This window comes from Lissotriton helveticus, chromosome 4_1 (genome assembly GCF_964261635.1).
Source record: "Lissotriton helveticus chromosome 4_1, aLisHel1.1, whole genome shotgun sequence".
NCBI classification, from domain to species: domain Eukaryota; kingdom Metazoa; phylum Chordata; class Amphibia; order Caudata; family Salamandridae; genus Lissotriton; species Lissotriton helveticus.
Genome location: NC_136063.1, coordinates 76,275,631 through 76,299,278, shown reverse-complemented (window position 1 = coordinate 76,299,278; position 23,648 = coordinate 76,275,631). Strand labels below are relative to the sequence as shown.

Genomic DNA, 23,648 nt, shown 5'->3' with positions numbered 1-23,648 from the left:
GCAGGACTCTTAATGTTCAACATCAGATGTGTCTAATGTAGAGGTGCTAGGCAGAGGACCATCCCCAAAACCATCTTTAATTAACGACCAGAGGCCTTAGGATGCCAATTTTGAAAGCGATCAGTCAGAGCAGAACCCTTCATCTTCATGTATGGGACTTTTCAGGGGGCTGACCGGGTTTGCTGAGAGTTCTGAAACAACCGCAGCATCCGCACACAGTGGACCTTGTAGTGTAGACTCTGACCTGCCGCAATCACCAGTACCCAGTCCCTGCGCCTACTACACATATGCGACCCTGAGCTATTTCGGCTAGCATTTAAGTTCCCCATATCCGATGTCACCAGTAAGTCCTCTAGGAGCGTACAATCCAGTCAGTCCTCCATCAAGTGTAAATCTACCATCACCCGCCTCAACATACCCCGACACTAGTATAGGTTGGTGTGTATATCAAAATACGAGCTTTAAAGCCATGTCTAGCAGGGAACCGTCCTCCGGAGCACCAAGGTGCTCGCATTTGGACCCTGTTTTTTTGATCCCCCAAAGGCCTGACCTTCAGAAAGGTGTTAGCGGGGGTAACCAGAGAACTGTACTAGGTGCGCTTTGTGGTTATATACAGCCCAGCCCAACGGCCGTCGCTAATGCCCCAGAATATGATGTTTTGAACAAAACAACTGTACCAGGGTCATATATTAAAGACATACAATAGGCTGCCTGGAAGCTAAAATCCAAGCTGAACTCTGACCTTAAAACTGGGGAAGACAGGAAACAAGAACAGTCCCTTGAGTGATGCCCAGAGGGAGATTATTCAGAGGATGGATAGGTGTAGAAGAGAGGTGTTACAAGATTGTGAATCACCTGCTGCAGAAATAGGGGTTATACCATAATGACTAGGTCTATGTTGCTCCCTAAAGAGCGACGGTTACACATTTATTAATAAAGCTACCCATAGGTTAAAATATAAAAAGAAGGTCCAAGATATACTTACTAAAGCCCATCAGTTCTTACAAGTCCTCAAGTACAAAAAACAGTTAGAACCCCTCAACCTAGGCCTACAAGTTCCAAATATATTGACAGCACCATACAAATCTGCCCCTGTTAGACCCTAAAACACACATTTAGAAGAGAACCTCTTGAGCTCATGGACATTAGAGGCACTTATGGGGGAAGTTGAGCGACCTGGATACACTAAACACCCTGAAGGGCTCCATGCTAGGTCTGTAGTCAGGGAATCGTTGAGGGTGTGTTCAACAGATACTTCTGAGTTAGTTCAAACAGGCTGAGGGAACCTGTCTAAAAGCGGGTGGCCCGGTAAGAAATACAAGTGGGCTAATAAGGCCAAGTTGCGTAGTCTTTTAATAAGTAAATTAAAGAATGTCAGAATCTGTGTTACAAAGAGACTTAAAAATACGCCTGCTCAGAACCAGTCATCCACCCCAAAATGATTAGCGGGAGAGCTCGCCATCTAACGCAATCCCCCAGTATAAGTTTTCAGAACCTGTGTTTTTAAGAGCGCGTCAGAAGGTACAGGCACACTGCACAGAATTTTAACGCTACAGAGCATTATGATGAATTCAGGTTTGTTAACCTAGAGCGCATACATTTCTCTGATCAATGGGTTTTAGCTATTCATCAAGCCATGCAAACTCTCATAGCACGGTTGCTACATGATGTGGGGGTCTAATGATTTCTTTCAACTATGCTTCCAAGGACAAGGCATTGGCAATCCCTTGTTCACCAGACAAATGCCACATGTCTGACACTGTGGCATTTCTAGAAAATCTCTCTGATCTTTTATAGAGTAAGGCAGAAATAGTAGCATATGGGATTTTCAGAGTCATCGCACTTATTGTTCACAGCAGTGAGGGGGATGTTTCCAGACCATTAAAAGAGCATATTGTACAGTAAAATCATTGGAAGGAAACAACGTTGGTTGCTCAACTTTAACAACCGGATGTCCAACACGTGTCTGATGGCTAGCATTGGCAGGCTACTGCTGGATCCCAGCACCCCCAACACTGTTATTATGTCTAGAGGCAAAAGCCTAGCCAATTCTTGAAATACCGCACAACAGACTGTTCGGGTTTGTGGCCCGAGGGCTTTTTTGAGAACTATTCTGCAGTTACGATGAACAGTTCTTGGAAGTACTTCACAACCAGAGTGTGTGTGAAAAACAAGACTGTTGATCTTCTCCATCAGGAAAATCACTTTTATGGCATCTTGAACCTGAAGGGTTTTTCTAGGAGCCAAATATGTGTGCGCCCATGGCATCCATATTTACAACACGCAGTCAACTCACCATTGTGAAATGCACTGTAAAATGTGTCAAAGGGACGGTTGCATCGGCGTCGCCGATCAGGTGGTGAGATGTTGCATATGTAATCTATTTTGTTGCTTGCAAAACTGCTTGAGTGTACAAAACTGGTTTGTTCGGTGTATCCTTAAAACAAACTGTAGAGAATGTGTGTGCTACGTAGCCAACGATCATGTTTGTAAAGGCATCAAAGGTGTAAGGCGTCTTACCAGACGGGAACAGAACACGTGTGTTACATGGTTAACTGGAGGCCCCAGACCTAAACAGTAGACTACATAGTGTTCGCTTTAGAGTGTATCCAAGAGCACTGTTCCCTTTAAGGTGTGCGCACACCTCTCTTACAGTGAGCGCGCACTGCCGTGTGTGGAGAGCGCACACACACAGGACATCCCGCGAGAGATGCGCCTCTGCTTTAAAAAAGCGATCGCAGTGATAAACTTCCACTTCCTGGATGCGGTGTTTCAGAGGAAGAGTCACAAGTGCAGGTAAGGCTGGCTTTGGGGCTTGCGGCAGTTGGCACTTGCTGGTGCGGGGTAGATTGTGGGTTTTGTTTAAGTATTCATGTTAATCGCAGCCCCTTCCCGAAATGTGATTAACATAAATACTTAAACAAAAACCCACAATCTGCCCTGCACCGCGCTTTACTAACTAAAGACTGCAGTAAGTTTAAAAACACAGCATGTACTTTCAGAAAGTACACGCTGTGTTTTTAAACTTATTGTGGTTTTTAGTTAGTAAAACGCTGCTGTAAGAGCGATTGTGGGCTTTTTAAGTATTCATGTTAATCACAGCTCATGACGGCACTTCGATTAACATGAATACTTAAACAAAAGCCCACAATCTGCCCCGCACCATGCTTTCTTCCTACTTTTCCTCTTTCTTTATAGCACTCCTTTAATCAAGCGTGATTCAATCCAATCCCCCCTCCTTCACTTTTCTCATTGCCTCTTTTTCACCCTGCCATTTAGAGCACTGGCATCCAAGAATGTTTGTCAAATGCAGGCAGGGTGAAAAAGAGGCAATGAGAAAAGAGAGGGGTGGGGGAGGTAGGATTAAAACACGCTTGATTAAAAGAGTACTATAGAGAAAGAGGAAAGGTATAAAGACCCCCCAAAAAGGCCGCTAGAAATACACACAAATCTTTTTATTTATGTGTGGGGGGTTCAAACCCCAGCATAGAAGGCATTATTTGTGTGTGATGGCTGGGCTCACCACGGTTTGTATAAAATAGAACTGGTGAGTCTGGAGGCTTTAATTGGAGAGTACCGGCACTTCTCAGAAGCAAGCAGGTACTATTGTACAGAGTAAATGCCTTTAAATCTTGTTATCCTGTCACTTTTGCTCCGTTTTCAAAGACAGAGGACAAAAGTTAGTTTGTCTTCCTACTCGCCAGAAAGGGCGAGTAGGACCTAAAAATAGCTCGTCCTCATCAACTCTCCCTCGCAAATGCGAGCGGGCGAGTGGATTTGTCGAGCCCTGTATTCTAAAGCGGTTGATGCAGGGCACTCTTGCAAAGCGTGCAGAGGAAGAGCGCAGGATGCGTGCTGAAATATATTTGCTGATCCTCTCTCTGTAATAGAGCGCATCCGTGTCATGCATGGCCTTATGCATTAGGACAATAGCCTTGAAGGCAACCCACTTTTTTTATAGGGAGCCGGTGGAGTATGAGTAGCAGTCTCGCCGCTGCGTTCTGCATCACCTGCAGTCTGTTGAGGAGATAGTCAGGGAGACCAAGAGAAGGTGCATTCTCATAGTAATCAGGGCCTGCACTATCTTTCTCCCAGCTGACTAATAGAAGAGGTAAAAAAAAATGTTTAGCATGCGGAGTATGTTGATGTAAGAGCCAGCGAGGGCTTGAACCTGCGGTTGGAAGGAGAGGGTGCTGTCAATTTTAACCTCTACATTTTTTACATTGCGTTGAGCCAGGGTTTGGTTTATCGCTCGGCCAGAAGGTTTCCATAAATTATGAGATACATCTCAGAAAATCTCAATTTCGTGTTTATCCAGGTTGCACCTCAGATGGTGCATGTCCAGCCATTGGAACACCTTGGCGAGACACCGAGAGATAAGCTTCCCATCTAAGTCATTTCATTTTACAGGCGAATAGAAGCTGCATGTCATCTGTGTAGGAGATTACTTTTGCACCCAGGGACTTGGCAAGAGTAGCCAAGGGGATCAGATATATATTAAACAAGGTGGGACTTAGAGCCAAACCCTCTGAAACATCCACAGTCAGGGTTCTGGCTTATGAGGTGTGAGGAGGTAGCCATATTTCCTGAGTATGTTTGTCCAGAAAAGATGTGGCTCCTGCTCCCATGATTTATGAAGGCAATGGCAGGAAGCGAAAGTAAACTGGCTCATAGTGGCTCATTTACATTCTGTAATCTCTACACCAGGTGTCTCGAACAAATAAATTGTGAGCTACCCATAGCTCCAAGACACCTTCAGAAAGCTCACAGCCTTATGTTCATTTTAAAAAAAGCACAAGGTCATATTTTCCTTTTAAAGTTAAGGTACAGCTGTGCTTATTTTACACTATTATCATCAGGCTGCAGATAGCCTGATAACATGCAGTTCTCAGTCAGATTTATGACCCAGGCTGCAGCTGGGGCACAAAAGTGAACAAAGGAAGCACTGAGGTGTTTAAGTCCTAAATAAAAGTCCTTGTCAACTCAATATTGGTGCTGTGAACAAAATGATGTTTCTGAATGCTTTTAAATGGGAGAAAATTAAAACGAAAGTTACCTTAATGGTGAACTCATTAAAATTCTCTCCCATTTCAAAGTGTCACATTTACAAACAGCAGGCTTTTTGCTCCTAGTGGCCAGGAGACTCTGTGCCATAGTTATAACCACTGTTCCCTGTAAGGTGTGCATGCACCTCTGTCCACCCGAGCACGCAGTGCTGTGTGTGTGAAGCGCACACACAGCACATCCGGGGAGATCGCTCGTACGCCGAAAGGCAGAAAATGCACCTGCACTCGATGCCTTTCTTTTTTAACTAGAGCGCGGCTGTGGGCCTGAATGTGTGCCTTTTGAAAGTATTTATGTTAATCACAGCGCCCGTCAAGGGATGCATTTAACATAAATACTTTCAAAAGGCAAACCATCAGCCCAACATTTAGAAAAGAAATGCTGCAAGTTTTATGTAGTGTTAACTCAATCCAAAAGTATTGGAGCGCTTTACATGATTTTTTATTTTTGGTATGCATGGGGCGATTAATTGATTTACCCATAATCACAGGATGTAAAGCTGACCCGATACTCGAAACCCATCTCCTAAGTCGGCACCTCGAGCATTAAGCCACAACCTCTACCACAAGAGCAGAAGCATTTTCAAATTTATATACAACTTTATACAACAAACAACCATTGACAAAGCCAATAGTCCTGACTTCTTGTAGGTCTAATGTTACTTGTATTATGTATTTGGATGCAATGACAGAAGAAGCAAAGTATCAGTCGGTTGGTGCACTAAGCTAAGCACACATTTTTAGCTTAATTGCTTTAAATCTACGCCCTTAATTGCATCGGTCACGCAACTTTGAGGGACCCCTTCGTTTTTTCATCCCACGTAAAGCCCTGGTCTACACGTGCAGTCAGGTTCTTGGTGCTCATAGCCTTGGCTGCAGCGCACAGAGATCTTACTCTGCCGCACACAGAGGAAAAAGATTTGAGGGAACATTGCCCAAGAGACAGGTGTACACCAACCTAACTATATTTACGCTCATCAACTAACTTCCGATGACAACTGGGAGTTTGAAGGTCATTCATGTGTGAACGATTTCCTCAACACTTTCATGCAGCCCAAATTCAAAGGGTACACCCCGAGGGCTCACAACTCAAATTATGATTTATTTATTTTGCAAAATACGATTTGTGAAAAGATGCCTGTAGAACTCCTCACTCGGGGCTCTAAACCAATGCTGCTAAGGTTTATAGATACCTTGAATTTTCTGCCCATAAAATAGTGCAAGTTGCCAAGAGCCTTTTGTTTTCCAGGGAGTAAAGTTTATTTCCCCCACGTTTTAACACCTGGGCGAATCAGAATTATGAGGGCCTCATGGCTCCGCCGAACAGCGAGTGCAGACACAATAACAAGCAAAGGATGCTCGCTGGGACCTGGTGTAGCATCAAGGTACAAGCGGCCCTCGAGACAGGATATCGCCTTGGTAAAATACTAGAAATTTGGCACTTTGAAAGGACTACAACCCAACTCTTTTCTGACTATATCAACTTATTTTTCATAGACAAGCAGGAGGCATCTTGGTATCTAGAATGGTGTATTAATGAGGCTTCTAAGCAAAAGTGCATCTATGATTACTATGCTCACGAGGGTATAAACTTGAGACCCGGTTTTACTCTAGCCCGACCTGCAGTTTCCCCTGAGATCACAACAGACGCCCTTCAGAAGCAGCGAGTGGGGAAGCAGAAAATAACCTCCAGCGATCCCAATGGTAGCTTTAAGGACCTGATGGTGCCTAAATTGATCCCCTATAAAAACTTGGCTTCTACTTGTAAGCGGGATTCGCCGAGCCTGACCCCAAAATGTCTAGAGGGCTCTAGAGCATTGTTCTTGTACAATAGCCCCTGGTAGCTTGAATGATCACCTTACAGCCTACCTGACAACCTGCCTGTTCTTAAGATGGCGACTAACAGCAGTTCTGAATCACTTCAGATGATCCTCAGCGTCCCATGTGTCGCCTTCCCCCGTCCCGCCTGACCCTATAATGGCAACTGAATGGCCTTCTATGAAACTATGCCGATGCCCAACAGGCTGAAACTATAACTGTTTGTTCTGACAGCTAAGCCTGAGTACCCTTGGACGTTGTCCGGTGAAGCTGTCTTATGCAGCTTTAGGGGATCCTGGCTCTGGGTCACCTCCTCAGCCGTCACCTACCCAGCCGGACATCGGACATTGTATTTCACGATTCTTCCCGGTTTAATTTGTCTCTCTCATCGACTGCCTTGACTGATTTGTTCCCCTTGGAGTACTTTCCCCCTTCAGATCTACCCGACTCTGTCTGTTTTTCTCTCCCTGGTTTACCTTTCCCCCACTACCTTCCATTCCCCATTTGTCCTAGATATGCTACGCTCTAATATCTTATAATATTGTGAAGCTCATGTTTTTCTCCTAAGCATATACTGGTAACTGTAACTGATGTAACTATGTAACAATGTTCTGAAATAACGTCCTGTCTCATGTAAAGCGCTCTGATACCTCCGGGTCTAGCCAGCTCTATATAAAACTTTTTAAATAAAAATAAAATTGAGGTCAACCACGCCAGACATCAGCTAGCCAAGCTGGGTCTCAATTCCTTGTGGGGAAAATTCACACAACAAACAAACTTATCAAACACGACCATCGTCACAGATCCTGACAAACTGTTTAACTGTTTAAATATCCTGTTGCGCCATGTTATGAGATATCCAGCTGTGAGTTTATCGATGATGAGATACAGCTCTGTGTTGGAAATACAAAAAAAATCCCACAATGTGTAACAATATAAATATCTTCTTAGCCTGTTTCACAACCGCTCACACTTCATTCAGAGCTTTACAGTGAATTGGATAAACTTCAGGACAGGTGCTTGTATCACAACACTGATTCTGTTATTTTTGTGAACAAAGTAGGGGATGAAGACACTCCACTAGTTCATTATCAAGGAGATTTGACCAGCGAGCTAGAAAAGGCAGAGTACATAGGCGAGTTTACCTCATCTGGACCCAAGACCTATTCTTACAAAACATCAATAAATGCAGTGTGTATGAAAGAAAATGATAAAACAATTGTTGTAAAACAGTCTAGCATAGTCCAGTCCGAAAAGCGGTGGATAATTACAACCCAGCCATTGTATACAATCTTATGCATAGTGTTTGATAAAAGGGTAATGACTGAAGACTGCAAAACCCTACCGTACGGTTATTAAAAGGCATTAGAGCACTGAATTCCCGACAATGGACACCAGATTGCAACATCCGTTCTCCTGCATTTTAACAGGTCCCTTAAATTGAGGTAAAAGTTATTTTATAAAGAAGCTTTTAAAAAATGCTCCGTGGGTTTTATCCCATCCCCCTAACAATAATGCATGACTTTATTCACGCTGGCAAGATCTTTATACCAAACTATCCCTAAGGCTCCCACACATCACATTTATAAAAGGAATATCTTGTAATCTCAACCATTATGCATTGTTACCTACAGACCTTCTAAACATGGTGATTGTAGACGATCTTGTGCGCGAAGGTTGGGAATCAACATGAGCTAGAAAAAGCGTTTACTCAATATTCATACTATTGCAATATAAGCTTATGCTACATGGTGCAGAGCTTCTTTTACAATGGTAAAAGTATTTGTTGTATAACTCTCAATGCCTCATACCTTGTTTTATTTAAAACCCACTGTGACAAACAGCAGCTATCTATTATAGCTAAACTAAAGTTCCGTGGAAACATGCTGTTTTTCTTGGAAGCCTTAACTTCGCTATCACAAACCACACGGCTACCTACTGGTAGACTTAACACTTAATACTACGAAGACTACAGACTTCATGATGGTATTTTCCCACCTGATCTCCCCGTCGCTTACACATCTAAAACCAGACCCAAAGCCTATGAACAGAATAGTTAAAAGACTTTTGTGACATTTACACTCTTAACCTTATAATATAATGTGTTGGCGATTGTCTGCGCGTCTACACCATAATTTAGCCCTCCTAAAAATGCTTGTCATATGCATAGTTAGCCCCCAGCAAAGAAAGGCCATCCTGTGCATGGCTTCGGACGACTTAGTGAATGCCATTTAAAAAATCATCCTAAACTCCCTAAAAGGTAATGTCCCTATATCAGAGAGCCAGTTCTGTGTGTTGAAGAAGAAGCATCAATTTATCAAGAAGCTTAGTAACAGAAGGGCTTCCAAACTTTCTAAGAAGAAACTGGTAAAGCAGTCAGTGGTTTTATAGGTTCTTTGTTGGGCACACTCAGGATACATGGCCCAATTAACTATCCCATATATATCCACCAATCGTTTTAATATTGAACAAGAGTCCCCCCTAAATAAAAGTGCTACTGATAAGCGTGATTCCCAAGCCAATTGCTCTCATTTTCTCACATAGACACATACAGTCACTGGATCACTCAATGCAACTTGCTCTACTGTAATCAGGTGTCGCAGCACACCCTGGGAGCCAGGGTGGGAACCCAATGATTAAGCATGTCACCTACTAGGTAGGTGAGTGAGGGTTCTTTTAAAAACCCTGTGGGTTCCAAGTCTCTGAAACATCAAAGAGACTGAAGGAGTAGACGTGAAAAACCAAGATAAAAATAGGAATGAGATTCGTTCTAGTTGTGTTTATTGAACATCTGAACATACATTCATTCATTGTTTGTAAAAGAGTATTATTAAAAATCGCATTACAATTAATGAGCCCCCGTTCAGGATGAAAAGGAGTCTAAGGGCCGCCAGCCGTTTACCTGCCTCCTGTTTCATGCATTGCTGAGGGGAAAGCTGCGGCAACAGCGCCGGGGAGACCAGAACTCCCATCTGCCCCTCCGACTCCTGGAACTTGCGTATAAAAGCATGCCTTGCACCCGCATCACGGTACATGCCCAGCCCGGGCCAAGGGTGGCTCGTTCACTCCTGTCGGAGCCAGGAGGAGGTTGGGCTGCCCCCCTCATCGACGTTCTAATCCTCTTTTGCCCCTAAACCTCTCCGATCTACAAAAAATTGACACATTATAAAATGGGAGAACATTGATTCTAGCTCTTTATTGCCGAAGGCTGTACCCAAAATGTTACAGGAGGTTCATTTTTGTTTAGGTCCACAGACTAACAGACTAACAGTTCTCAAGTTGTGATAGCTTTTAGTCAAATTTTAATATCTATTGGAACTCATCTTTTTCGACCAGCAACGCAAAAAATTCCACAGTCTACTAGGGGGTTTGAGGAAAATTGCTCCCAGGCATCTAGTAAACTCCAAAAAGTCCTTAAAATGCAACCTATAAATCAAACACTTATAAGAAATTTGAGGGTTATATGTAAATCAGCAAGGGAGGAGAGGAAGAGGCAGTTACATGAGGAAGAGGAGTAAGAAAACTTGAGACAAGCCTCACAGAGTAAAGACAGTAAGGCTTTCTGGAAAATGGTTAATGCCCCCTTAATGCAGGGGGAGGGTGGGTCATCCCTCTATCTTCATGTAGATGACACTGCATGGCTAACCCATTTTCAGAATATATTTCATTCCCAGTTGGAAAGAAATGCAATGGACACTGAGGTCTCCTCTTCTGTTCCTCCGGTGCTGGAGTTCTCTATTGAGAAAATAGAGCTCTCCCTGTCCCAATCGCCTGCTCTGAAGGTGTCCCGTTGGATATTTTTCTTGTCACCAAACCTTTGCGGGCTCCACTTTTGACCTTAGTTTTTAATGCTGTCATCAAAGTGGGTCCCCTGCCATCATGGAAACAATCCCTGATTATTCCAATTCATAAGAAGGGAGATCCATCGAATCCTGCTACCTATTGCCCAATCTCCCTATTGGACAGTACAGTAAGCTAATGGGGAGATTGTTATTAAAAAGACTGGAGGATTGGGCGGCTGAGAAAAAGGTTTTGCCAGAGATCCAAATTGCAATTATAAAGGGAATGGGGACTGTAGACTAGTGCTTAAATCTAGCCCTAATTGCAGCAAAAGTTGCCTTTGCCAAAAAAGGCCAGTTTTACATGGCCTTTATGGACTTGTCCACGGCTTATGACTGCGTGACCCACAGTAAACTGAGGGCCATTATGGAGTCGATGGGCTTGGATAACTCCATAATTCATTTCATTAGAGAACTTTACAGAGAAGCAGGTGCTGTAATAAGATATGGGAAACAGGGTGAATGCACAAATATTGTTAGGATTGAAAAGGGTGTGAGACAAGGCTGTGTCCTTTCTCCATTCCTTTTCTCATTATATACCAACACATTAAGCAAAATCTTTAGTGCTAAATGTAAGGATGTTCCAGCTATAGGAGCTTTATCCCTGCCCGCCCTGCTTTACGCAGACGATGCGGTCCTAATGGCAGGAACTCCAATGGCCCTACAGCGTTCTATAGGTATATATTCGGACTAAATGACAGAATTGGGACTTTTTGTAAATGAATCTAGAACCTTTGTTATGGCGGTTGGTACCCAATCAATCAATCAATCAATCAAGAAACTTGTATAGCGCGCTACTCACCCGGAGGGTCTCAAGGCGCTGGGGGGGGGGGCGCTACTGCTCGAACAGCCAGGTCTTCAGTTGCTTCCTGAAGGAGAGGTGGTCTTGGGTGAGGCGGAGGTGGATGGGGAGGGAGTTCCAGTTCTTGGCTGCCAGGTAGGAGAAGGATATTCCTCCCATGGTGGTTCTTCGGATGCGCGGAACGGCGGTGAGGGCGTGGTTGGTCGATCGTAGTTTGGCGAGTAGGAGTGTAGAAGGTCAGGCGGTTGTTGAGGTACCTGGGGCCCAGGTCGTGGAGGGCTTTGTGTGCGTGGGTGAGGAGGCGGAACGTGATTCTTTTGCTGATGGGGAGCCAGTGCAGGTCTCTCAGGTGTCTGGAGATGTGGCTGTGGAGGGGAATGTTCAGGATGAGTCGTGCGGAGGCGTTCTGGATGCGTTGGAGTCTTTTCTGCAGTTTGGCTGTGGTTCCGGTGTAGAGGGTGTTTCCGTAGTCTAGTCGGCTGGTGACAAGAGCCTGGGTGACCGTCTTCCTGGTTTCGGTGGGGATCCATCTGAAGATCTTTCAGAGCATGCGTAGGATGTTGAAGCATGAAGACGAGACGACGTTGACTTGTCTGGTCATTGACAGGGAAGAGTCCAGGATGAAGCCCAGGTTGCGTGCGTGGTCCGTTGGTTTGGGTGCGCTGCCTAGGGCCGGGGGCCACCAGGAGTCGTCCCAGGCAGAAGGTGTTGATCCAAGTATGAGGACTTCCGTCTTGTCTGAGTTGAGTTTCAGGCGGCTGTTCTTCATCCACTCGGCTACTTCTTTCATCCCTTCGTGTAGGTTAGTTCTGGTGGTGGCGGGGTCGTTGGTGAGGGCGAGGATCAGCTGGGTGTCGTCGGCATCGGAGATGATGTTGAGGTTGTGTTGGCGAGCGATGGTTGCGAGCGGGCTCATGTACACGTTGAAGAGGGTGGGGCTGAGTGATGAGCCTTGTGGTACGCCGCAGATGACTTCGGTGGCCTCAGATCTGAACGGGGGGAGGCGGACTCTCTGGGTTCTTCTGGTGAGGAACGTGATGATCCACTCCAGCGCCTTCTCTTGGATTCCGACGTTGCTGAGGCGTTGAACTAGGGTGCGGTGGCAGACAGTGTCGAACGCTGCGGAGAGGTCCAGGAGGATTAGGGCCGCTGTTTCCCCGTTGTCGAGCAGGGTTCGGATGTCATCAGTGGCTGCGATGAGAGCGGTCTCGGTGCTGTGGTTGGCTCGGAAGCCGGACTGTGAGTGGTCGAGGGATCCGTTCGTCTCGAGGAAGGCGGCCAGCTGTCTGTTGACGGTCATCTCGATGACTTTGGCGGGAAACGGGAGCAGCGAGATGGGGCGGTAGTTCTTGAGGTCGGTGGGGTCTGCTGATGGTTTCTTCAGGAGGGCGCTGAGTTCGGCGTGCTTCCAGCTCTCCGGGAAGGTGGCGGTGTCGAAGGAGCAGTTGGTGATGTCCCGGAGTTGGGGTGCGATGATGGAGTCGGCCTTGTTGAAGACGTGGTGAGGGCATGGGTCGGTTGGTGATCCGGAGTGGATGGTCTTCATCGTCCGAATGATGTCTTCCGTGTTGACTGGGGTCCAGTCGCGGAGGGTGGTGGTGGGGAGCGTTGGTTCTGTGGTTGGGTGCGTGGTCTGTTCGCTGAAGCTGTTGTGTATGTCTGCGATCTTGTTATGGAAAAACGTGGCGAGTGAGTCGCAGAGGTCTTGCGAGGGAGTGATGTCGTTGTTTCCCGCGCTGGGGTTGGAGAGCTCTTTGACGATGCTGAAGAGCTCCTTGCTGTTGTGTGCGTTGTTGTCTAGTCGTTCCTTGAATACTGTCTTCTTGGTGTTGTGGATCAGCTGGTGGTGCTTGCGGGTGGCGTGCTTGAGGGCGGTCATGTTGGCTGTGGTTGGGTTCTTTCGCCACGCTTTCTCAAGGGTGCGGCAGTTCTTCTTGGAGTTCTTGAGGTCGTCGCTGAACCACGGGGCTTTCTTGCTTCCGGGTCTGCTGGGGTGGGTTTTCAGGGGTGTGAGGTCGTCTGCACAGTTGGTGATCCATTGTGCGAGGTTGAGGGCTGCTTGGTTGGGGTCCATTGATCTGGCGGGGGGTTCTGGTTCAGTGAAGCGGTGAGGTGGTCGGTGGTGATCTTGTTCCAGTTTCTGCGGGGAACCTGTTGCGGGTGGTGGTGGGTGGTGTTCTTTCTGAAGCTGAAGTGGACGCAGCTGTGGTCTGTCCAGTGAAGTCCGGTAGAGTGGCTGAAGGAGACGTGCTTGCTGGAAGTGAAGACTGGGTCAAGCGTGTGTCCGGCGTAGTGGGTGGGGGTGTTCACCAGTTGCTTGAGTCCGAGGTTAGCCAGGTTGTCCAATAGGGTGGTGGTGTTGTTGTCGTTGTTGTTCTCCAGGTGGAAGTTGAGATCCCCGAGGAGGATGTAGTCGGTGGAGGGGAGGGCGTGTGGGCTGATGAAGTCTGCGATGTCTTCGCTGAATTGTGTGCGAGGTCCTGGGGGTCTGTTGATGAGGGTGCCTCTGAGTGTGGTCTTGGGGTCGGTGTGTATCTGTAAGTGAAGATGTTCGGCGGCTGTGAGGGTGTCTTCGGAGTTGGACGAGATGCGGATGGTGTTTTTGTGGACGATGGCGATTCCTCCTCCAGTCTGGTTGGCGCGGTCTCGCCGGATGATCTTGTAGCCGCCCGGGATGGCGATGGCGATGTCGGGCGCTGATGAGGCAATCATCCTGGTTTCCGTGAGGAAGGCGACGTCCGGGGATGTGGTGTCGAGCAGGTTCCAAAGTTCCACGGCGTGTCTGTGGACGGAGCGGGTGTTGAGCAGGATGCACTTCAGGTGGTTGCTGTAGGAGCTCAGCTTGGCGGATTCGGGTGGGTTGTGGGTCTGGATGCCGGTGAACTTGCAGGCTTGGCAGGTGAAGGGTCCGTGGGTGCGTCCTGGGGTGGCTTGATGGCATCCGGGGAGGCATCGGTGTTGAGTGCGCTGAGGGTGGCGGCGTCGTACGTCTGGCGGGAGGGATGGCATCTGCGGGGGAGGGGGTCTGGCGCTGGGCGCGGTCCAGGGGTGGACGGGCGTAGACGGGCTTGCCTTTGGCGCGCCTTCGGCGCACAATCGGTGTGCCCGCTGCGCGTGAACGCTGTGCGTACGCGTGGACTCCGCCATAAATGGCGTAGTGGGGGGGCGGAGCGAGGGAGGAGCAGCTGGGAGGCGGGAGCGGGGTGGCGAGTGGGGAGGGGAGTGATGTCAGGAGAGGCTGAAGGAGCGGGGGAGGGACCGCGCGGGAGCAGCGGCAGGGAGCGGGGTGGGTCAGCGGGAGGACGAGAGGAGGACCGAAACCAAGCAGGGCACAACAGTCAGACAGGGGGCAGAACAGCACGGATAGCAGAGTACAATCAGGGGCAAGGGCAACACACAAAGGCACAAGCACGGGGAGAGACGATACTATCTATCACAGAATACTGGCAATACAGAATACAGTACAATACAATGCGGAATAAAGGCAAGCGTGGGGAGCAAGAGACGATACTATCTATCACAGAATACTGGCAATACAGAATACAGTACAATACAATGCGGAATACAGGCAAGCAAACAAAAGTTACTGGCAGTGGCGGCAGTGGCGGCGGCAACGGGGACTGGCACACGCAGGTGGGCCACGCGGCGGGTGGAGCGACCGGCACTGACCAGGTCAGGTCAGGTCACAGCTCCCCGCCTCGCGGGCCCCACCTAAGTACTTCAGTGGGAGGGAGGAGCAGCTGGGAGGCGGGAGCGGGGTGGCGAGTGGGGAGGGGAGCGATGTCAGGAGAGGCTGAAGGAGCGGGGGAGAGGCCGCGGGGGAGCAGCGGCAGGGTGCGGGGTGGGTCAGTGGGAGCACGAGAGGAGGACCGAAACCAAGCAGGGCACAACAGTCAGACAGGGGGCGGCACAACAGCACGGATAGCAGAGTACAATCAGGGGCAGGGGCAACACACAAAGGCACAAGCACGGGTAGAGACGATACTATCTATCACAGAATACTGGCAATACAGAATACAGTACAATACAATGCGGAATACAGGCAAGTGCGGGGAGCACGGGGAGAGACGATACTATCTATCACAGAATACTGGCAATACAAAATACAGTACAATACAATGCGGAATACAGGCAAGCAAACAAAAGTTACTGGCAGTAGCGGCAGTAGCGGCAGTGGCGGCAGCAACGGGGACTGGCACACGCAGGTGGGCCACGCGGCGGGTGGAGCGACCAGCACTGACCAGGTCAGGTCTGGTCACAGCTCCCCGCCTCGCGGGCCCCACCTACTGAAAAGAAAAATCTAATGACCCTACAAATAGACGGTAGAAGATTGGAACGAGTGGAGAATTTTATGTATTTGGGAATTCTTTTTAATGCTAAATTAAACTGGTCTGCAATAGTGGCAAATATGGCAATTCTTATGAAAAAATTTGCTTCAATCCTAGGAAAGAAGCCGAGTAAGGAAATGGTGGAAATGTATCTGGCGAAATCAGTATCCATAGCTATCTATGGTGCTGCAATCTGGGGCATAGCCCAAGTGGACGCTCTGCAGGCTATTGAGGACACATTTATAAAAAAGATTGGTGTCAATTCCAGGTTCATGTCCAAATATTATTGGCCATAGAGAATTAGGTCGCCCCATTATAACTGATTCCATCAAATTGGCTCCACTTTCATTATGGCTAACATTCTGGAAAAGGAATTCTGTCAAGTTAAATCAAATGATGCTCGGGGATATCGTTACTCTCGACCGAGCCTCCAGCATTCCGTGGATAGCATATGTAAGGCGGCATTTCAACAATCTGGGTTTAGCAATCTTGTATGATTCACCATCTCACTGTGTTACCTGCCCCAAATCGAGACTAAGATCTTTTTGATGCCAAATGCCATCATGTTAGATGGCAGCAAAACCAATCCCAAACTACTTTGCTAACTTATCAGGCATTGCCCTCGGTTGCATCTGCCCACTCTTCTTATCTTTCCTTTGTTTCTAATAATATGCACCCCTTTTTACTAATAAGGCTAAGATGAAATATCTTCCCTCAAATGGTTGTTTACCCGTCTCGAGTATACTCTCTTAATCAGTTGTGTCCTTGTGATGAGGGGACTACCCAATCCATTTCTCATATCTTATTTTTCTGTTTATTTTCTAAACTGAGAGGAAAAAATTATTATTCCACTGGTGAGAAAACTGAGCTTACACATGCATTCTCAAGCTCTCTCAGTAATAATTACATTGGAAACTCCTTTCATATGTTTTATGATTGTGAGTTTCTTATACCCAGTTTTAATTACTGGAAAGAGGTCATCCGCTAGAGGGGTTGTTTTATCCAACCAAATTTTAGTGACTGGTTAATGAATTTCTGTGCTATGTAAGTCTAATGTTTTAGTGCATATGCTATTGTCTCCCATATATGTGTTCTGCTTTGATGAGATTGTCTAGGATACAGTACGCCAATTTTTAATATTTAAATATTCATGTTGTATATTTTACTGTTTTTTTAATGTACTTTTATGCATTTATCAAATGAGAATAAAGTTGATTGATTGTTTGAGTCCAAGGGGAGACACTATACCAACTGGGATAAAGTGCAATTCAAAACTTTGTAAAAGTGGCATTTTCAGAATTGTGACTTTAAAATCTGATGTTGCATAAAAGAAGATTTAAAATTAGAATTCATTAGTGGAAACACAATATTCCAACCTGCTCCCAGTCTAAACTTATCACTTTTAAAATGTAATATTGTAGCCCAATGGTAAAGATGGGCCTTAAAGTAGTGAAAATAAATGTAGGGGTTTTTCACTACCAAAGACATGTAACATTTAAAAACACATGTCCTACCTGTTACATACAAGGCACCCTGCCCTATGGACTGTTTTCATGACAATTTGATGCCGCTGAGGATGATGTCAGCAACATATGTACATTTCTTGTTAAATTCAGTTTCAGCAGTTATTTCTAGATAGAACGGTGAGTGTCCTTAATGTGCTAATTTTCTAGGTTTTATACTTTTCTTTAGTAGTGCTTCAGAGCATTTTGTAATCAGTAGCTTTATTTTGTTGGCTAACGCGGTCTTTTTTCTATCAAGAGTTGTTTTTTGAGCACCCTAATATAGCCTTTTTTTAAATGATGGCTGTGTCATTAATGTTAAAGAATTCAATAGGGAATTGTTTGAAATAATTAACTATATCTGTATGGGTCAGCAATTTTTGTGTGTAACTGCCAACTGGATATGTGATCATCGACAGATGTGTTGTCAAATATCAGTGATCTGATAAAATTATTGATCCAAAGTTAACATCAGTGAGGATGTTGAGTAAGTGTTTTGATGTTGGAAGTAATTGATCCTCATGTGTGAATTATGATCAATGGAGGAAAAGGTGTTTTCTTGTTCTGTCAGATTGGCAGTGTGCCACACATCAAGGTTTTTGCTTTGAGTCAACTTTTTAAAGAACATCTTTTGTTTGTGATGAACATTGCAATAGATATTGTGTACATTGTACATGTGACACCTCCTTCCAGTACAAGGATCTTTTAGTATGGACATTCTACAATTAATTTTTCTCCCTGGTTTCCAATAATGTTTTGGGGGTTCAAAGAAGTCAAAATGACAAAATATTGGATGATGCCATATGTGATATGATAATGTTTTATTGTTAGTCTTGCATCTTTTTTTGTGGCACTGGTGGATTTGTTGCCCACCTCAGGTGATTTTCTCTTGTTTTCTTGCTGCTTACAGAATAATGGAGGCTTGGGTATATTCTAGATCAGTGGTTCTTAACCTGTGGTCCTGCGAAATAATTACACCCCTGGAGTTTGGGTTATTGGAATATGGATTAGAGGGCCTTATCAGTGGGCGAATGTGATGATAATTTGCGATTTTGCACTTGGAGCGTTTTTAACAATTTTAACAATTGTACTATTTTACCTTGGGTGGCTTTCAGAGATAAGGGGAATTAAGTGATAGGCACTCTGACACCCTGACCAGCTATCGATCACTTGGCCCAGCCGCTTCTTAGCCGATACTCGGCGGCGGTGGGCGCCATCTTGAGTGAGGCGGGGACAGCGCTCTAGTAGCGCCGTCCTCCCGCCCTCTTGGATTATTTAATCGGTCTCCTTTTCGCGCTCAGTGCCTTTCAGAAGCTCTCCCTGGTGAGGGGAACTGGTGCTGCGCGCTGCATGTGATTCTTATGCTGTGACAAACCTGCGATCTGTGTTGATAATTTGCGATTTTGCACTTGTAGCGTTTTTAACAATTTTAACAATTGTACTATTTTACCTTGGGTGGCTTTCAGAGATAAGGGGAATTAAGTGATAGGCACTCTGACACCCTGACCAGCTATCGATCACTTGGCCCAGCCGCTTCTTAGCCGATACTCGGCGGCGGTGGGCGCCATCTTGAGTGAGGTGGGGACAGCGCTCTAGTTGCGCCGTCCTCCCACCCTCTTATCTCCCTATATTATGTGCAGGGCGGCTAGACGGCGCAGCGGGCTGGCGCAGTGGGCGCGCCGGATGCGCGCCGAAGCCGCGCCTAAGCCAAGCCCGTCTGCGCCCGTCCGCGGCCGACCGGGACCAGGGGCCACGACCCCTGCCCAAACCATCAGTGAGGCACCATACATGGGTGGAAGCATTACCTACACGAGCCGCGAACTGCGGGATCTGAATGGTAAGAAGACCATTAATGTACATGATTGGGCTCACATGGGCCCGATTGACACCTTCGGCCCATTCAGCTGTTATAATTGTAGATGGGAAAGTACCCCATAACTGAACCCTGCGGAATCAAATCTACCCACATTTCCTCTTCAATGCATCTACCTGAACGTAAGATCGCTACCAAAACATTCCACGTACATCTGGGACCTTCTAAATGAACATAAACCTGACTTAGTGTGTCTGTCTGAAACATGGCTTGATGACCATAATATCCCAGACATAGTCTCAGCCCTTCCCCCAGAGTACAAGATATTGAATGTTAATAGAGTCAAGAAAAAGGGAGGAGGTGTAGCTCTCCTGTTCAGAGACCACCTCTTATGTAGGCAAGAGACTATTGTGCCGGTCGAACACTATGAGGCTCTGGCATTTACGGTATCTATAAACACAAATGTGCTATTCGGAGGTATCTTAATCTATAATCCCCCAGGCTGCACATTAAACTTTAGCACACAACTACTCACACAAATTATGCCTGTTTGTTTAAAGAACAAGAACATCCTCCTTCTTGGAGACTTCAATATACATTGGGACAACAGCAGCAACTCTCTGACAAACCTATTAGTGAAAGATATGGCTATCCTACAGTTATCTCAGAGAGTCCACCAACCAACACACATCGCAGGACATACACTAGACCTGATATTTTCTAATATCGATTCCATTGACATTGACCCTTTAACACCGTTGTTATGGACCGATCACTACATGATCACCTTCTGCATTAACCTTCCCATCCCTCAGACCAAAAAACACAGTGTATTCACAGCAAATACGAGAAATTGGAAATCTTTCACACTTGATAAATTCAGAAATCATTTTTCACACCCTTTTTGTACAAGTACTAATATTCATGAGGAAATAGATCTCCTTCATAAAAACATTAAAAACGCACTTGAATATTGTTCGACTTCTCAATCCCGCCACAAACCTGGCAACAAAAAATCAGAGAGATGGTACGGACCAGAGCTTAAACTCTTAAAAAGAAATTGCACCTCCCTTGAACATAAATGGAGAGTAAGCAAGTCAGATGAGACTAAATACAGCTTTAGGAAAGCACTAGCACTCTATCACAGAGCGATTAGAAATGCAAAAAAGGACTATTTCACACGCAGAGTCACTGAAAATAAAAACTCCTCAAAAGAACTTTTCAGAATTGTCAGAGAACTTTGCAACCCAACCAATCTCTCCCTAAATCTTACTCCTTCACAGGAGAACTGTAACAAATTTAATGACACCATTTATGCCTCCTTTCCAAAATCAGGGACGAAAAAAAGTGAACATTACGTACCAACTGCTGCACATACCATCTGTCACAGTTTTGGCCTTTTTTCGGAAGAGGAGGTAGAAAAAGTCATGCTTGAGGTCAAATCTGGGTCACCACTTGACCCGTGCCGACATCACATTTTCTCCCAGCTAACCCCTGTAATATGCCCAGTAGTCACTAGAGCACTTAATCTTTCTCTTAGTTCTGCCGAATTCCCAAAATCATGGAAACAGGCCCTAGTCACTCCTTTAGTAAAAAAGGCTGGAGCAGACGTAAACAATCCGGCCAATTATCGACCAATATCCCAGTTACCCTATTTATCAAAGGTTCTGGAGAAGTTGGTCAACAGACGACTTTCCATACTTTTGGAAGTTAATGACCTACTGGATGCTTCACAGACAGGGTTCCGGACAAACAATAGCACTGAAACTACACCCCTAGCAGTGACAGATAGCATTAGAACTAAGGTGGATCAAGGTAAAACAGTCGTTCTGATACTTCTCGATTTATCAGCGGCTTTTGATACCGTACCCCACGATCAATTATTGAACATCCTGGCAGAGAAAGGAATTCAAGATAAAGCATTAGGATGGCTACAATCGTTCCTAGCGGATCGAACCCAATCAGCTTGGGTGACTACACATCCCCTCCGCGACCTATAAAATACGGGGTTCCCCAGGGGGCTTCGTTGAGCCCAACCCTGTTCAATGTGTTCGTCTCCTCATTGGCAACCATTGGCAAAAAGTGGGGTGTCGAAATGTGCTCTTATGCGGATGACACCCAGTTGATGGTCACCATTGATGAAAAAGATGATTCAAAATCTAGACTGACAAACTGCCTGACTGAGTTGGCAATTTGGATGCAGGACCATTGTCTTAGACTAAATGCCGACAAGTCTGAAATCTTACTGTTCGGCAGAGGCACACAGGCTTGGGACAACAGCTGGTGGCCGAGTGACCTGGGCTCGCCTCCCAACCCTACTGCAAAAGCCAAAAATCTAGGCATAACACTGGATAGGGACTTATCCATGAAATCCCATGTCTCCATAGTTTGCGGCAGAGGCTTCGGGCTATTGAAGATGCTTAGACGAGTCTTTCCCTGGGTTCCGACAGAGTGCAGGAAAACACTAGTCCAGTCACTATTGATGAGTAGGCTGGACTATGGTAACTCCCTGTTTGTGGGAATGGCAGATTACCTTTTCTCTAAATTGCAGATGGTTCAGAATGCTGCGGCCAAAGCCATCTGTAATAAAAGAAAATATGACTCAGCCAAAAACTGCATGCGTGAGCTTCATTGGCTCACAATGCGACAACGAGCCACTTTTAAACTACTATGTATTTCACACAAAGTACTTCACGACACAGGCCCCGACATCCTACATGACAAGATTAGATTCCATAAACCCTCAAGGAACCTACGATCCATAACATCAGGTAGAGCTTCCACCACCTGAGCACGGACTGTCAGGATGGGAGAACGGGCCTTCTCTCACATTGCCGCAACAAAATGGAATGAGTTACCTTCTAACCTTAGAACAAATGACTGCTTCCTCTCATTTAGGAAACAATTAAAGACAGTTCTCTTCCCCAGATCAGATCAATAATCCTCAACCAGAGCTGCTATCGAATCACTTGCCACCTCTCCCCAGTCCTTCCAAGGATGAATGTTAGCGCTTTACAAATAAATAAATACAAAATACAAATGTGATGTTGAGAAGTTCTATTAAGATAACAAGTAATTTGGTTAACAAGCTGGTGCTGCTTTTGTGTGTTTCTGAACCACTTGGCACTTGGCACTGCTTTAGCGAGTCTGTGGTATCTGGACTATTGCAGCTGGTGAGCAAGTATCCAGTTGTATAAGCAATGCTGGAGGACTAAGAAATACTGAGGAGAAGGCCAAATTATGCAGCAGGGTTGGCTAGTTATCCGCCAAGAAGAGACAAATTATGCAGCAAAATTTGGGCTATTTTCCAATAGTATTGATTTGTTATTTTGTAATTTTTACACATATTAACACTGTCTGGGCATAGGTTGCACCTCATTAGTACCAGTTTAACACCTAAACAAAGCCATAACATAGGCATTAGAAGGAAGAACTCTCAGGAGCTGCTAGCGCAACTAATTATCGCTCTGTTCTCGGGTCTCTGACCACAAAAACACTGCTGCTAGCTAAAGTTGCTGCGATCTGTTTTAATTACGTGACTACTACGTTTTTAAAATCTGCTACGCTTTTAAAATTGCTTCCAGCATTTGCACAATTGTAATTTGTCATTATTATTGTACCTTAGTGCCCGTATCCCTGGTCTGCCGCGGGAAGTCCCGTTTGTTGCAGAGGGAGAGCAGGGTAACTCCGGGTCTTCGGAGCGAGCACAGCCGCCATCTTGGGACAGGTGGGGACGCGCTCTAGCTGCCGGTACTTCCTGCGAAAGCCTACTTAGGCAAGGCTCGGCAGGACGCACAGCATTAGAAAGAAGAACTCTCAGGAGCTGCTAGCGCAACTAATTATCGCTACGTCCTCAGGTCTCTGACCACAAAAACACTGCTGCTAGCTAAAGTCGCTGCAATCTGTTTTAATTACGTGACTACTACGTTTTTAAAATCGAATACGCTTTTAAAATTGCTTCCAGCATTTGCACAATTGTAATTTATCATTATTATTGTACCTTAGTGCCCGTATCCCTGGTCCGCCGCAGGAAGTTCCGTTTGTTACGGAGGGAGAGCAGGGTAACTCCGGGTCTTCGGAGTGAGCACAGCCGCCATCTTGGGACAGGTGGGGATGCGCTCTAGCTGCCGGTACTTCCTGCAAGAGCCTACTAGGCCAATGCACAACTGGACGCGCAGCGGAGGCGCACAGGCGAGCCAAAGGCAAGCCCGTCTGCGCCCGTCTGCGCCCGTCCGCGCCGGACCCGCGCCCAGCGCCCCAACCCCTGCCAGTTTTCCCAAAATTAGCATTTCCCGTACTCAACTACTGGAATTAAACACGGGATACTGTGAAAACCCGACTATCATGCTCGACCACGGCATCATAAGCACCACTAACTGCTCTTCTTGCGGCTTTTTGCTCAAGAATGCACTAGTACCTCCTATGGATGGTTATCAACCCATTAGTATCTTAGAGAATAAGTCTAACCACATCACTTATTATC

General features: G+C 46.1%; 1 pseudogene across 1 annotated transcript in view; it reads left to right on the top strand.

Annotated features, from left to right (window-relative positions):
* Window positions 1-23,648, top strand: part of LOC144828344 (uncharacterized) — a 77,829-nt pseudogene that overhangs the window by 41,075 nt on the left and 13,106 nt on the right. The window lies entirely within an intron of this gene.